This window comes from Rattus norvegicus, chromosome 5 (assembly GCF_021556685.1).
Source record: "Rattus norvegicus strain SHRSP/BbbUtx chromosome 5, alternate assembly SHRSP_T2T, whole genome shotgun sequence".
Taxonomy (NCBI): Eukaryota; Metazoa; Chordata; class Mammalia; order Rodentia; family Muridae; genus Rattus; species Rattus norvegicus.
The window spans coordinates 144191888-144207438 of record NC_141538.1 but is presented as its reverse complement, the minus strand read 5'-3'; the positions used below and the strand labels follow the sequence as shown (position 1 = coordinate 144207438).

The following is a 15551-nucleotide window of genomic DNA, read 5'->3' as shown; positions in this document are numbered from 1 at the left end:
TCAGGGGCCTTTCAGGGGATTACAGATTGCATTCAAACCCATCCACCCTGGAGAGGGGAGGGAGGCGAGCTCATTGCATCAGCTGTCTGAGTCTAGCAGCTAGGACACGGGCCAGGCTTGTGTTAGCCTAGAATGAGGATGGCGGACACAGAGGGAGAGCGGTGTGCAGGCCGTAGGTGTGATCACTCACCCGGCCTCCATGCCACCAGTCAGGTGAGCATGTTATCACGCTCCTGTGACACATGGTGAGACAGACGCAACAGAGGGGAAGGCATGAGGTCACATCTTGGGAGCTCTGAAATGTGAACTCAGGCAGCCTGACTCTCAGAGAAGCAGTGCTGTCCACTGAACTACAAGGCTAATCTGGGGACTTGGAGCTACACGTGATTGGGACTAACTAGAGGATAGTGTGGAGACGCAGACTGGAGACATGTGCTACTTGGAGCTTATACTGCCTCAGAGAATAATTCCTGACTGTGGTGTCCAGTGGCTTCAGGGGAGGGGTGGGGCTCAGATCTCTGACATCCCTCCCCCATCTCGGAGTCTAAAGGTTGCAGGCTTTGAGAGATTTTCTAGTGCTTTCTTTTTTTTTTTTTTTTCGGAGCTGGGGACCGAACTCAGGGCCTTGCGCTCGCTAGGCAAGCACTCTACCACTGAGCTAAATCCTCAACCCTTTTGATCTAGTGCTTTTTTTTTTTTTTTTTTTTTCCGGTTGAGAGATTTTCTAATGCTACCCACTTGGCCCCACCTGCCTGCATGCCAGCCTCTCTTCCCGACTAGATACCTAGGGCAGGGACTGCTGATGGGATATTTTGGGAGGGGAAGTTCAGGGCTGGGATGGATCTGCTCTGGGCTGAGGGAGGTCCTAGGGGGCTCGGTAGCAGCAATGGAAGCAATATCCACACATTCCAGGTCCTGGCAGCCCCGCCTCCTGCCCTTGATCTTAGAAAGACTCAGATCTGACCTCAAACTGGGCTGTGGGATGTTTAAGAAGTTCCTAACCTGGAGGCAGAGGGAAGTGGTGTGGATGCGGCTCAGAGACAGTCACTCTAGAACCCAAGGAACATAGCCTTCTGTCTCTGGGGGTCTTGGGTAACAGAAGTACCAGGCTGCCTTCTGTCTTAGACATCAATTGTTGGTCCATAAGATCCACTTAGGCTGTACAGACACTCCAAGGTTCTTTTATTTCACCTTCCTGGGATTATGTTGAAGCTCCAGGGTCTCAGAGGTAGAATGTGTGGCCCCTTGGCTCCTGGACAAATGTTATGGATAATTCAAGGCTCTCTTAGACACTTGCTTCTGTGAGCATACTCTGACTCTTGGCCTGGGTCCTGGCTGATTTGTTGATTGACTCACCAGGGAGGGATCCTTCCTCTCTCTCTCCTGTCCAGGGAGTCAAGATCCCTTTCTCTGTGCTTCTGGGACCTTATCCCACAGTCGTGTCTTTGGTGGGAGGTAACCTAACCAATGAAAAACTGCAAGTTACAGCTTACAGTATGGAAACGAAGGACAGCATCCTGTGTCTCCCCATCCTTTAAATTTGGTCTCCACAGTTTATTGGCTCACTTTGGACAATAGATCTATTTTAAATGGCTAGTTTTAGGCATTAAATGGATTTCAATTACAAAATTAGGACGCGAAGACTCAGATTAGAATCCACATTTCTGAGTGGTGGTGGCACAAGCAGGCAGATCTCCGAGTTTGAGGCCAGTCTGGTCTACAGAGGGAGTTCTAGGACATCCAGGACTACACAGAGAAACCCTGTCTTGAACCCCCTTCCCCCCCAAAAATCACATTTCAATGTGCTTCCGTGCTGACTCTTACCTTCCTTAGGCCAGAACAGCTGACAGTTGGCAGGGGACAGGGGATGTGACTGCATTGGGGTAGTGACAGTCCTTTTCAATTGGGTCTGGGTCTGGATTGGGCTTTACATTTCCAGAGATGGCTGGCAGCAACTCCCTCCTCCCAGCTTCTGGTCTCCTGGGGCCCCCTTCACATGCACTCTTGCATTTTCTGGCTGTCGGTTCCCTTGCTCAGTACCTAAAGTCTTGGTCAGTTGCTTTCTTTCCTTGGCTCTGCAGTATACACGTACTCTGTCTCTGTCCCCATATACTCTGGTTATATAGCCACCCCCAGGGTCGGCTGGGCTCCTCCTGCTCCAGGATAGCCAAGTTTCCTAGGGAGAAATCAGAGCATCCAGGGTGGATGCCCCCCGGCCTTGGCTGGCAGCAGGTATCCTGTCTTGGTGCCTCGACTCCTTGTTCATGTATGTAATGGAAAATTCTTCTTGTTGTCTGCCACCAAGGGGGCTGCCGATGGATTCTAGTGATGGTCAGGTCTGGCTTAGAGGTTCCATTCTTGTTCTGGCTATCGGATAATAAAATAGAGTTTTCCTTGAGAAAAGGGCACTCAAAGCTAAGTAGGATATTGAATCCCAGCTCCGTTCTAAATGAGCCACGTGACCTTGATAACTGACTTAACCAGTTCTGTCATGGGTGAAGCAGAGGCGCCCATATGGCCTTATAGATGGCTGAGAAGAATGAGTGATGTAACCAGAAGCACGTGCGGCGGGGTGCCCAGTCCATGTGAGCACCGAGGGAGAGTGGGTCATTGTTCTCACTACCCATAGACTCTGGACCTTGGGGGTGGAGAGGCAGTAGCGGGAGATCATTCAGGGAATCAGGGGCAAGAGTGAGGGGCTAGGTTCTAGCTCCCAGTTTGTGACCCTGAACAGAACAGCTAACCGCTTGTGAGCCTCAGTTTCCACCTTGCAAAGTGGACCTTTCAGGAGTGTTTTGTGTCTCGGGACTGCTGGATGGATTTATTGAGATAATCTGCGATGCTTGGAGCTCATGGTTTAGTTTATGGAAGGCAGTCGATAAAAGATAGCCACTGTCTTCTATTACTGATGGGAGACAGACTTCTCCTAGCGGGCTAAGAGGCGTCAGCGTTCTCACAATACTCTTTTAAATCAGCCACTCCTCCCTGGCTTATCTGCTCCACTTTAATCACCCAAGAAACAGTGGAGGGACCCAGATATTCCCAGGAAGCCCTTGATTTATAATTACTGTTCCTCTCAGGCAGTGATTTCTCCCCCACCAACCCCATCCCGGTCTTGCGTGCTAGAACACAGTTAGCTCTCCATTGTCAGAGCTCGGAACTTCAGGATCAAATTAAATGCAAACAGATGGATCTTGCTCATCTGTGTTTTTCTTGAGTCCCTCAGCTGTCCTGGAAAATACAGGGCAGCGGCGAGGACATCGCTGGGCCGCCTCACTAATGAGCACGCTCATTTCCCTTGTCCTCCTCCTGCCACAAGGAGAGAAGGATTGTTTCTCTGTTTGGCAAGCCAGTATCAATATTTCCAGAATGAAGCAATGAAGAAAATGGCCCCAGGCTTGAACAGTGATTGAGGCTGCCGGAAGACGGCTGGGCAGGGGGCTATCTTCCTTTCTGGTCTTAATCTAGTCCGTCTTCCCCAGCCCAGTGGAAAGGCAGGCTAGAGACCCTCCATCTGGAAAATCATCATCTTCTCCTCTCTACTCATTGGCTGCCTGGCCTATCTTCTGTCAGAAGGAGGCCCAGGCTGAGCACAGAGTGTGTCCAAGTTCATAGGGTAAAGATGGGCTGGGTCCAGGCTTCCTGGCTTATTCCTCCACACTTTCCCATGTGGTTTGAATGAGAATGAGCCCCGCAGACTCTTAGGACTGTCATTATTGGAGATGTAGTCTTGTTGGAGTAGGTGCTGGAAGGGTGTCATTAGGGGTGGGCTTTGAGGTCTCAGATGCTCAAGCCAAGCCCAGTGTCTCTCTTCCTGTTGCCTGATCCGGATGTAGAACTTCCAGCTCCTCTCCAGCATGGTGTCTGTCCTGCTTCCTGCCATGCTGATAATGGACTCAACCTCTGAACTGTAAAGTCAGCTTCAATTGAATGTTTTCCCTTATAAGAGTTGCCCTGGTCATGGTGTCTCTTCACAGTGATGGAAACCCTAACGAAGACGATATGATACTACAAAGCTATACAGTCTTTTAGGGAGTGAAATCTCAACTCAAAACACACAACAGAGGTGCTTAAGAGCAAGTAAGGCCAGCAAGAGTGACAGAGGCAGGAGCTCAGTCCAGGGCCTCACGGTCACGTGGACACTTGAAATGCCTTTAAGGAAGCCCTGGGCCTCTATGGCACTCGGCTTGACAATCCCTCCAGAAAATTCCTGCTATTTTGAGTCCTCTTATCTGTGTCTGGGAAGGAAAATTCACAAATTTGGATTCTGGATGTTCCTAAATCAGCTAGATAGTTGGGCTCCTGGATCGTTGGCCATCTTTGGACTGTAAGCCTCAAGTAAGAAGGGCTGGGGAACCCACTCTTTGTTTTCAGGAGGGGCAGTTAGGCAGAGACCAGACTCTGAGCTGGAGAACAATGCTTTTGCGTATGCCTCACCCCAGTTGAGTCTGCTTCATGTTTACTCTGGGCTGCAGGGAGAGCCAGCCTACGAGGGCTACCCTTACCTTCTGCCTCTCGAGAGAGAGGCCCAGGGTTTTCAGCCACTAGCTGTCTGTGTCCGCTGGGAGGACAACTGATTATTCCCATGATGTTTATGGAAAACAGAGTGTCCCCAGCCCTAGGACAGAGACAACAGAATTGTGACCCATTGTGTTGGAAGACCCAGCGAGGTAGAAGGCTTGCAGGTGATGGATGAGGCTTGTGGCTCCCGTGTTCCCCTATGCACTGCTCCTTACCTTCCTACGTTCATTTTTTATTCAACAAATGTCGATGTGAAACCCTGGGCCCTGGCTGGTTGCCAAGGATACACACTGGCTGGGAGGGCTGCTGGGTGCGAAGGGCAGGGCTTCACGGGATGCTCAGGTTCTCCGTTCACAGGGATGGGATGCTGTGTTGGCTGCACACTTTCTCCTCAGAGGGGTTATAGCGGCGACTGGTTTCTATGATCTATCTATCTATCTATCTATCTATCTATCTATCTATCTATCTATCTATCTACAAGAAGTTATCTCCCAAAAAAGAAAGAGGAGTGATGACCAGGGCTGGGAACTTCCTGCTCTAGGGGACGACTGTCTTAACTCCTGATAGCCCCATGACTCTAATCACATCTACTTGGCAGCTGAAATGATTGAGCAGTTGATTCGTGATGCTCCTCTTGCCATGGAGTTTCTGTGAATTCCAACACACAAGAAAGAAGGAAATGGGCCTTGAGGAATTGATTGGAACGCTGACTTTACCTTTTATCCCTCCCTGCTACACAGTTTCAACACATATTTGTATACTGTGGCTAGAGGGGAACCTTCTCATCCCACAGAAAGAGAAACTGAGGCCTCCAGGGGGCTAGGCTTGATTAAAGTCTCTCAGCTAGCCAGTAGTAGAGCTGGTGTCTGTATTTGGGTCTCTGGACCTTGTCCTTGGCTGCGTCTGGCAAACTGGAGCCTCATTTGGCCGCGTGAGCCATCTTCCACATCCTTTGCAATCAACACTCTGAGCCTTTGCTCTCCTGAGGTTGGGACTAGGGGTGAGCTGATCTCCACTAGGCTGGGCAGAGGTGGGGGTACACAGTGGGATGCAGGGAAGAAATGGTTCACTTCAGAGGCAGCTCCTAGCTCAGATGGATCTTCTAACTTCCTCAAGTTTCAGGCCACACAATTAAGGCTTTGCTAATAAGCCATCAGTCTTTGTCCCACAAAGAGCTCGGCAGGCCTCCCTCCTCCTTTGGGAGGGGATCAATGCCTTATCTCAGCTGGGCCTGTGTGCTGGGAAAGAGGGAAATGAAAGCACTTAATTAAGGCGCAGAGGAGCGGAAAGGGAACCAAGTCGCGCTGCGCTCATCTCTGGGTCCCAGTATCCACCCCCCCCCCCGCCCCCCTAGGACAGCATGCAGCGGCCGAGTCCAGGGAGACTGCTGCTTAGGGGGCCTACTCAGGCCATAGCCCTGTGTGGGGAACTCAGGATGAGAAGGTGACAGAGACTCTCAGAGCCAGTCTCCAGCTTGTTCCCACTGAACCCACCTGACTTTTCCCTGCCTAGCCCTGGCTGTGGGCAGTGAACTGGGAACCTCGAACTAAGGGAACTCTGCCATCCCGGGCACAGAATTCGTGTTCTTTCAGGTAGGAAAAGCTTTCTTGGCCCCGTTTTCCCTTGTGAATGGAATGCCTCTTCGTGCTTCAGCGGGGAAAGGGCTGTGTGTGCTCAGCCACTCACACTTCCGCTCTAGGTCTTGGCTGTAGAATGCTTTCCACAGGTCCTGGGCTTGAGCGCACGATCACCAGCTGGTGGCGCTGTTTTTTCGAGGCTGTGAACCATTTAAAAAGTAGGGTCTTGCCGGGAGACGTAATGAAAGCCTTAGCTCCTACAACTTTGCAAAGTTGGAAGACTTGGTTACCAGAACCCTCTGGCCCGTGTGAATTCTCCCTCTGGGATTCTTCCTCTCTCATGTGAGCCTCTGTCCTCTGTGGGCTGGGCTGGTGACAGGTGCCATTTCTTGGCTGCTGCATCTATTGTCCTTACCTATGCCAAATTATCTGCCTTCAGAAGTCCCTGCTGTCTCTGACCTAGGAGAATCCCTACCACTGGGTCTCCTGTTTAACGCTAGACTTTCACATCCTTCCCGGGACAGCAGATGGCACCTTCTTAGTTCCGTGACTTCCACAGCCCTGCCTGCATGTGGAGGGCAGATAATATATCGAGGATCCCTCGAAATCTGGTTCAGCTTCCCGGGCTCTGGCTGCTGCATCCCATCCTCAACAAGCAATTTCAGCTCAGCAGGAGTGGGGGTTGGAAGGTGTTTTGTTCAATGGTCACACACAGCATCTCCCTGCTTCTTCACCACCCACAAGGGACAGGAGTAGGGGGACTGAACAGGGTCTCTTCCTTTAAGCATGTTAGGCAAGTACCCTGCCACTAAGTCACATCCTCAGCCCAGTAGCTCGAAGTCAATTTGGGTAAGAGTATTTACACCAGGGCCATTGGCAAGTGCTCCGGATGACCACTCATGGTCTCATCTATTTTCCAGCACACTGCTAAAATGGGGAACACTCACCCTGTGGGCATCCTTTACTGGGGGACTCAGGCACTGCTGGGTATGAACCAGGTGACACTCATCCTGTGGGTGATCCTTAATGGAAGAGCTCAGGCATCGTGGGTAAACTGTCTTCCTTTCTAGTCCCCGGTCAACAAATCAGAAGCGTGCTCCACAAGGACGTTTTCCTTCCTCGTGGCATGGCCAGGCCTCTGATCGCGCAGTGATGGCTAGCCAGTGGATACATCCTTGTATTGGATTTCTGTCTTCTTCAGTTTATTTGCTCTAACCACGACTCTTATTTCTGTGGACACACACTCTCCAGAGGCTGTCGCTTTGCAAGCTATGGTCCCAGAGCAATCTTGGATTCTCCCTTTAAGTACGGGCTGTTTGCTTCCCCACCCAGAGCGAACTCTTCTGTGCTTTCCGTTCTTTCGGTTTGCTTTTGAGCACCTTCAGTGGGTGTGGGAAGAGTTTAAAAATACTCCGTTGATTTAGGGAGTAAAAGGAACATTTTTGCAGTCTGAGTATCACCTGTAAGTCTCTAGCCTGATGCCATCACTACTTCCTCTCTGATTTGGTTTCCATTTGCCAGTGTAACCACCACCTGTGTCATCGCCTCCTATGAACTGCTTTTCTCCTGACACTTCCCAGCCACAGCTGCCCAGGGACCTTAGCACGCTGGCCATTTATCCTCACGTCATCTCAGCAGCTCATATGTCCTCGTTCCCGGTCTCTAACTCAAAGCTGCTCGAACTGCGCTCACTGATGTGTGATTCATGACTCAGTTTCCCATGTTCAGTTGATGGGTTAATTGCCTGGATTGTGACAACCCTTGCTGGTCTGGTGACAGCTGGGAAGGTTCTAGTTAACTGGATCAAGGACAGTAGCTTTGGTGAGTCAGTGCTTGTCACTCGGAGGTAGTTAGATTAAAAAATAAAAAAAAAAATCAGGTTGGGCAGAAGGACACTCTTCTCTCTGTCCCTTTACCAAGAACACCAAGATCAGAAGGCTTAGCAGGGACAATTATTTATTAATCAGATGATCTTAGGGAGACTTCATTATTCAGGAGCAAGTGTTGGCAGAAGAGGAAGCCGGAGAGGGTTGAAGAAGGCGAGGGACTCCACGATGCTCCATGGTTGGCTTTGAGCACGGAAGAGGTCATGGACCAGGGAGTAGGGCTGGCCTTCAGAAGACAAAGATGGCCCTGGCCAACAGGTGTCAAGGGCATGAGGGCTTCATCCCTATAATTTGGCGACAGTCTGAATGGCTAAGGAAGTGACCCTTCTCATTCTGATTTTAGCCATGCTCTAAATAGAAGAGTGGGCCAAGCCTCAGCCTGGATTCTTACCTGAGGTAATAAATGGGAATTATTTTTAAAGGTTAAGTCTGGGATCGTCTGTTATGGCAGCAGTAGGTTATCCTTGTTCTCATGGAGGGCTTTATGAGCACAAGGAAAGAGTCTTCAAACCCCTGAGATTTCAGGGCCTGCGGGTGGGAGCAGCCAATGACGTGCACACTGATTAAGATAAGATCCATTGGCTGCCAGCCTCTCTGTAGCCTGGAGGCAGAGAGAAGGGAAGGCCGGAAAGCATGTGAGGACCAGTTTAGGATTCTTGGAAAGTGACAGTCTCAATAGGGATGGCTGAAGCATCAGTTCATTGCTATAACAAAACGCCCAAGGCTGCGTATTTTATAAAGATAAGAGGTTTTAGAGATGGAAATTCTAAGCAGCATTATACTGGTTCTGGTGAGGGTCACCTTGGCTGAATCACAACGTGGTGGAAGGATGTGTCAGAGGAGTGACCATGTGGAAAGATAGACACACCAGAAGAGGGCATCAGACCCCATTACAGATGGTTGTGAGCCCCCGTGTGGTTGCTGGGAATTGAACTCAGGACCTCTGGAAGAGCAGTCAGTGCTCTTACCTGCTGAGCCATCTCTCCAGCCTGAGGGAAGGGCAGTCTTATTGCTCTAGAACATCACACTTAGGAACTAACTGGAGTTCCCTGAGATCTACCTTAACTTCCTCCAAGGGCGAAGCTCCTCCCCATCAGTGGCAGAGCCCTCCAGGAGGACCTACTTCTTTTGTGTATATGTATATGTAGGCGTGTGTGGGTGTACATGCATGTGTGTGGAAGCCAGGGGAGACTCTCGGGTGTCATTCCTTGGGAATATCTCCTGGTTTTTCGGGACAGGATCTCTTCCCGAACTGCTGCTTGCCTACTTACTAGTCTAGGTTGACTGGGCAGTGAGCCTTAGGGGCCCCCTTTTGTCTTTGTCTGCCCAGTGCTGGGATTAGAGATGTGTGCTTCTATGCCTGGCTTCCTTGTGTGAGTAATGGGGGTTTAGAACTCAGACCCTCATGCTTGTGTGGCAAGCACCTCCCTAGCCTAAGGCCCTGCTTCTTAAAGGTCCTTCCACCTCCACTACTAGCCTGAGAGCGAGACCTTTGACATACAAACTCTTGGGGAACAAATCGTATTCAGATCTCTGCAGGTGCTCAGCTTGAGGGAGGCCAGCATCTCTAGAGCCTCGGTGGGGGGGGGGGTAGGAAAGTGGTCCCAGAAGAGCCCTGCGGACAATGAGAGGTGCATGCGGAGCGTCACTCAAGCCAGATATCAGCTGAGCTGAGACTGGAACCTCAGCCTCCTCGTATGTGAGGCATGGGTACGAGTGGGATGCTGCACGGCTGAGTGTGCGGGCACCACACGCTTGCTCTTAGCCAGCTCCTCATCTCTCGCCCCTGGACCTCCAGGGTTAACGCTCCGCTCAGGCGCTGAGAAGTGCAGCCTCTCCACGTTGGTAATTGAAATCAATTTCTCAGCCTTATCTTTAGGAAACCTATATAGTCTAGACTGTAATCTGAAAGCTCGAGCTCGGGCAACTTTTAAATGAAAACCCTCTGCCCCGGGGGGCGCGGAGGGGGGTGGGAGAGGAAGAAAGGAGCAAGTGGCTCGCTTCTTGTCACAATTTCTCAAGCACAAGTGGGTGGGGGTGGGGCTCCTGCAGTTTTCCTTGGGCGGTTAGCTTTGAGTATGTGACAGTGTGCTGGAGGATCTGTGAGTGCATGTGTCCGTGAAGATGTGAGTGCCGGTGGGGTGAGGTAGTGTGCGTATGTACATTTGGTGATGAAGCGTGTGCCCGCACTTGTGCACGTGTGTGTGCGTGCATGTGCGTGCGTGTGCATGAGCACGTGTATGAGCATGTGTACGCATACACACACACGTGCACACAAGACTGGACACGTGTGTCATGACCACCTTTCTGGTTTGTCTTTGCCTCTAAACCTGGGAGCTTGTGCATGGGAGAGGTGGGTAGTGGCTTTAAATATGTGTGCGGGTGCATGGGATAATTCACAGGCTTGTAGGTGACCAGGACACTGATACATGCTTATGGTACTCATTTCAGAGGGTGTCAGCCAGTGGGCCATCACCTCTGCATTCTCCTGGTCCCAGAGTAGCTACTCTCTTTGCTAACTCCAACGGTTTTACCATCTTGCCACTCACTCCTCACTCCCACCCCCACCCTATCTTTCCTGTACCCATAAGGAGGACCGGCCTCCCATTGGCTACTCAAAAGGTTTCCCATCATCCCTCCTGTTGTCTGAATCTCTCCAGCTCCTCTAAGGAATGCTACACCAGTGTGCAGGAAGCCTGACTGGGTTCAATCTGCAGGCCTGGTCACTGGGCATTCCCTCTTGGTCTGGGAGTGAGGCAGGAGGGTGCTGAGACCTCTCCCTGAAGCCTCGAGGCAGGGCAGAGAGCAGGTGCATGCTCCTTGTCATAGCCCATGAAGGTGAGGGCAGCTCCTCCTTTCATCTCTGACCCCTACCCCAGCAGAGGGTCTCCCAGTCTCCTTGAAGCCCCATGGATTTCTCATTTGAAGTCAATCAGCCTTGAAATCCTTGCCTGTCCTGCAGAGTAATTGTAGAGCTGGTAATCAATGCCAGACGCTCAGCTGCCCAGGGTGGGGGTGATGGAGGCACAGCCTCTGCTGGGCTCCAGCAAAGCCTGGAAGAGAGGCAGCGGGATCAAAAGCAGCCTCACCCCATCTGGGGCTCAGGCCTCCAGTTCAGATGGGAAGAGACTAGGGGGGAGGCAGGAGGACCTTCTGGTGGTTGCCTCTCAGGGGCAGAATGGCTGTGGCAGCAGAAGGAACATGCACCTTGCTGGCCCAGGGGCCATCAGGAAGTTGAGGATGGACATAAAGTACCCCGCGTGGAAAGACAGAGAAGCAGCTTTGGGTCTGTGGTGACCCGTCATCAGCTATGGAGGGTCTGAGACTCACACCTCTACCTGCTCACTTACCTCAGTTCCCAAAGGATCCCTGGACCAAATGACAAGCGTCCTGGTAAGTGGGGGAGGTGCTGCTGTATTAGCAATGGTGGCAGCAGCTATGGCTGAGTGGCGGTGACGATGCTGAGGAGGGGATGTGGAGCTGGGGGGGGTGGGCCGTCTTCAGAGGCGATCTGAGGAAGAGTGGGGGTGACTGGGGAGGGGAAGCTGAGGTGGTGGAGGTAGCTGGGGAGTGGGGAGGTGTTTGACGGTGATGATGATTGGGTAATGGGAGGGCTCTGGTTGTAGAGGGGACAATGACAGTGGCGAACAGCAGAGCAGAGGTCGAGGACTTTGGTAAAAGAAATCAGAGGTAAGGCTGGGCGGGACCAAGGGACACAAACTACAGGAATGGAGGAAGGGGTGGCTTCAGAGCTGAGACATGCAGGGGATGGCCAAGGTAGAGCTGATTTGGCCAGGTAGGTGAGCTGCAGATGTCTTAAAAATGCCCTGTCACTAAAGTTGGGCAGTGGGTCACCTTCTCCGTGGCCACATGTGCTGTAGGGAAGCTCAGATCCCCAATGGGTTGGAAGAACCAAGGAGTAGAGGCCAGTGGTTAAGGATAGACAGATAAGGCTGGGGACAGGGATGCTCTGAAGACCATGGGTGGCTCAGGACAGAGGGCACCAGGAAGGGGGGCAGACATAACAGACTGATGGCTGCCACTGTGTGCCATGGGTACAGCAGCACAGAGACCTAGGAAAACAGAGACGGGGTAGGCAAGATGGCTTAATGAGTAAAGGTGCTTGCCACCAAGTCAGATGACCTGAGTTCAATCCCCAGGTCCTACACAGTAGAAAGGAGAGAACTCCCACAAGTTGTCCTCTGACTTTCGTAACCATGCTCTGACATGTGCACCCCCCACAGATAAATAAATGTAGTAAAAAATGATTTAGAGAAATGCATGGAAGGAGGGGAGAGGAACAGATCAAAAGACACTCGGAGAGGGCAGACACACACACACATACACACACACACACACAGAGGACAGAAACACACACACATAGCACAGAGGCAGGCACACACACACACAGCACAGAAACACACACACACAGAGCACAGAGGCAGGCACACACACATACACACACAGAGCACAGAAACACACACACACATAGCACAGAAACACACACACACAGCACAGAAACACACACACACAGAGCACAGAGGCAGGCACACACACACACTCACACACACACAGAACACAGAAACACACACACATAGCACAGAGGCATACACACACACACACACACACACACACACAGACCAGAAGCAGGCACATACATACAGCACAGAGGCAGACACACACACAGCACACACACACAGCACAGAAGCAGGCAGGCACACACACAGCACAGAAGCAGGCAGGCATACACACACAGAGCACAAAGATAGACACACACACACATAGCACAGAGGCAGGCACATACACACACAGCACAGATGCATACACACACACACACACACAGAGCAGAGGCAGACACACACACACAGCACACACACACAGCACAGAAGCAGGCAGGCACACACACAGCACAGAAGCAGGCAGGCATACACACACAGAGCACAAAGATAGACACACACACACACACACACACTCTCTCTCTCTCTCTCTCTCTCTCTCTCTCTCTCTCTCTCTCTCTCTCTCATGCACAGGCAGACAAGGAGACAGACACATGGCCACATAAGTCCAGGTCTGGGGTGGTGCATTAGGAAGTGCAGGTGGGCACACATCCTCACAGAGAGAAATGCCGATGTTTGCCCGCCTTCTTTACTTCATGGATGAGCATCGAACCAAGCAAAGTGGCAGAGAACTGTCCTGGGCATGGGGCTGCCCTGTCTACCAAGCGGTTGACCATCGGGCTGGGGGATTTTTGGGAGATCAGTGGGGTCTTGGAGACCTGCCTTATTTCTGAGCCTCCGATGTCTGCTCCATGCTGGTAGGCAGTGTCCTGGTGCTGTGGGTGGGATTTTCTGGGGAAGGCTCTGTCAGAGGGAGGGAGGGAGAGAGGGAAGGAGAGAGGGAACGAGAGGGGGGGAAGGAGGAGGGAGGGAAACATGACACAGGCCAAGGAGGCCTGTCTAGGGCTACCAGAGGATGCCCTCCCAACCCCTTGCTCCTCTGACCCATGCATGGCAGAGACACCGCTGGTTTTTTCTCTTCCTGTAACGCTTTTATAAGCATGACCTCCAGAGGGCACTGGACCCGGAAAGAAAGCCCCTTGGAGACCTCTGGACAAGCCCAGTGCTCATGCTCTGTGGTAGCAGCTTAGGGGGGCAGTGTCAGGCGTGGGGTGACGCTGTAAGTCAGAGCATTTTGGTGCATAAAATCTGGAAACATGAGTCTATGAATTGTAATCGAGCATGACGAGATCTCATCAACAGAAGTAAATATGAAATGCAAGAGGATGGGACTCTCAGCCATGTCTGCTCTTCGCCCAGCCCCACTCTGTCTGCAGATTCTCTGCAGCTTCATACACCGCACGTACCATATCAGCCCTGGGCAGCTCTGAGGGCCATTTGACCACTGAGTCCTTCATGTCCCTGTTTCAGGACCCTGCCAGTTGCCTCCTCACGGCTGACCACTCTTCCTTCACTGTTTGGCTTAGACTCTTGCTTGGAAGAATCTAGAGTCTAATTCTGACACCCACACAGGCCTGGAGCCGGGGACAGACACCGCCTGTGTACTGTCAGAGTCCTGCTGAACAATGGCTCTATCCGGTCTCTTTGCAGACCTGCTGAGAGCTTTTGCTAATTTAATCTGTAAGCTCCAAGATGGGGCTGGAGCAGCCTGAAGTTTGCAAATTTATTTGGCCAGTTTTGTTCTTGGTGTCAGCGTCTCCTGGCTTTAGCCTGTTTCCTTAGGATAACGTTGGGATAAGAGTTGTCGGCCCGAGTGGAAGGCCTTTTAGGCTTTGGTTTGGGAGGTAGGCAGAAGTGTCACAGCCTTTTGAACTTGTGAAAAGAGCAGTGACTGAGAGAGAGAGAGAGAGAGAGAGAGAGAGAGAGAGAGAGAGAGAGAGAGAGAATATGAATGAATGTAGTACCAGGGAGGTGGTCACTGAGCACATCCGAGTGGCAGCCTCCCCTCTTTCCCATCAGGCAGAGTACAGAGCTCACCCTGGAATTCCCTCACCCAGACAGGACCACCAACAGATTCACTTGGAAAAAGTCTTGGCTTCATGCAAGGAGAAACTGGGGGTATTAGGGATTCCCTGGTTTTTACTTTATGATCCTACAATCCCACTCAGGGGTGGAGAGGCGCACTCAGGGGTAGAGAGGTGCACTCAGGGGTATGGGCACACATAGGGGATGTACTCTGCATGTAGCCACAGGTGCACCATCTGTTATACATCACAGACAGCCCAAGCCTCTCATGCACACCACACAGTCCCAGCTCCCCTACTCGTCCACAGTCTCCCTTGAGCTTCACAGAGTCCCAGCTCCCCTATTCGTATCTTGAAAGATCTCCCCTTCTCAGTTGACTCCAAAGCCTTGTCATGTTAGGCAAGTAGTCTACCACTGAGCTGTGTTCTCCACTTTTCTCTTACTTTTTATTTTGAGACAGGGTCTTGCTAAACTTTCTAAGCCAACCTTGACCTCTCTCTGGATGTAACCGAAGCTGGGACTTGAAGTTGGAGTCCTCTTAGGGTAGCTGGGATGGGAGGCTTAAGCCAGTGGGTGCATCTTAGAAACGACAGCTCTTACTTCAGTGGCTTTGGGTTAATGACGAAGGCAATCTGCCTGGGTGGACCTGGCTGAATCAGGTGAGGGCCTGCAGGTGGAAGAGGGGCTCTTCTGCCATGAGCTCTCCATGTGAACTCGACAGAGGAGCTTAGTACATCTTGATCAATGTCTCCATCGTGAGGCTGTGTTGGGTCTCCTGGCCCATGGACACCGTAATATGATATTTGGTATTCTGAAGTGTTGTTCTGTGGGACTTAGCTATAGTTGCAGAACACATGGCTCAATGTCCCATGTGACCAAGGTATGTAACTAGACAATGCACTCGTGTATGCAGACATCATACGATGTGTGCACTTACACACATGTATTCCTGTATCCACTTACAAACTTGTTATAGGCACACATTTACACACACTATACAATATTCACACACATGAATATATGTAAACATAAATAAATATGTACGTGTTCTACACTTGATCTTAGCCAAAAGGCCGAGAAGCGAT

The 15551-nt window shown here is 51.3% G+C and overlaps 1 pseudogene; it reads right to left on the bottom strand.

Moving 5' to 3' along the window:
• Positions 1-15384: 15384 nt before the first annotated feature.
• On the bottom strand, positions 15385-15551 carry LOC120103333 (U2 spliceosomal RNA; annotated as a pseudogene).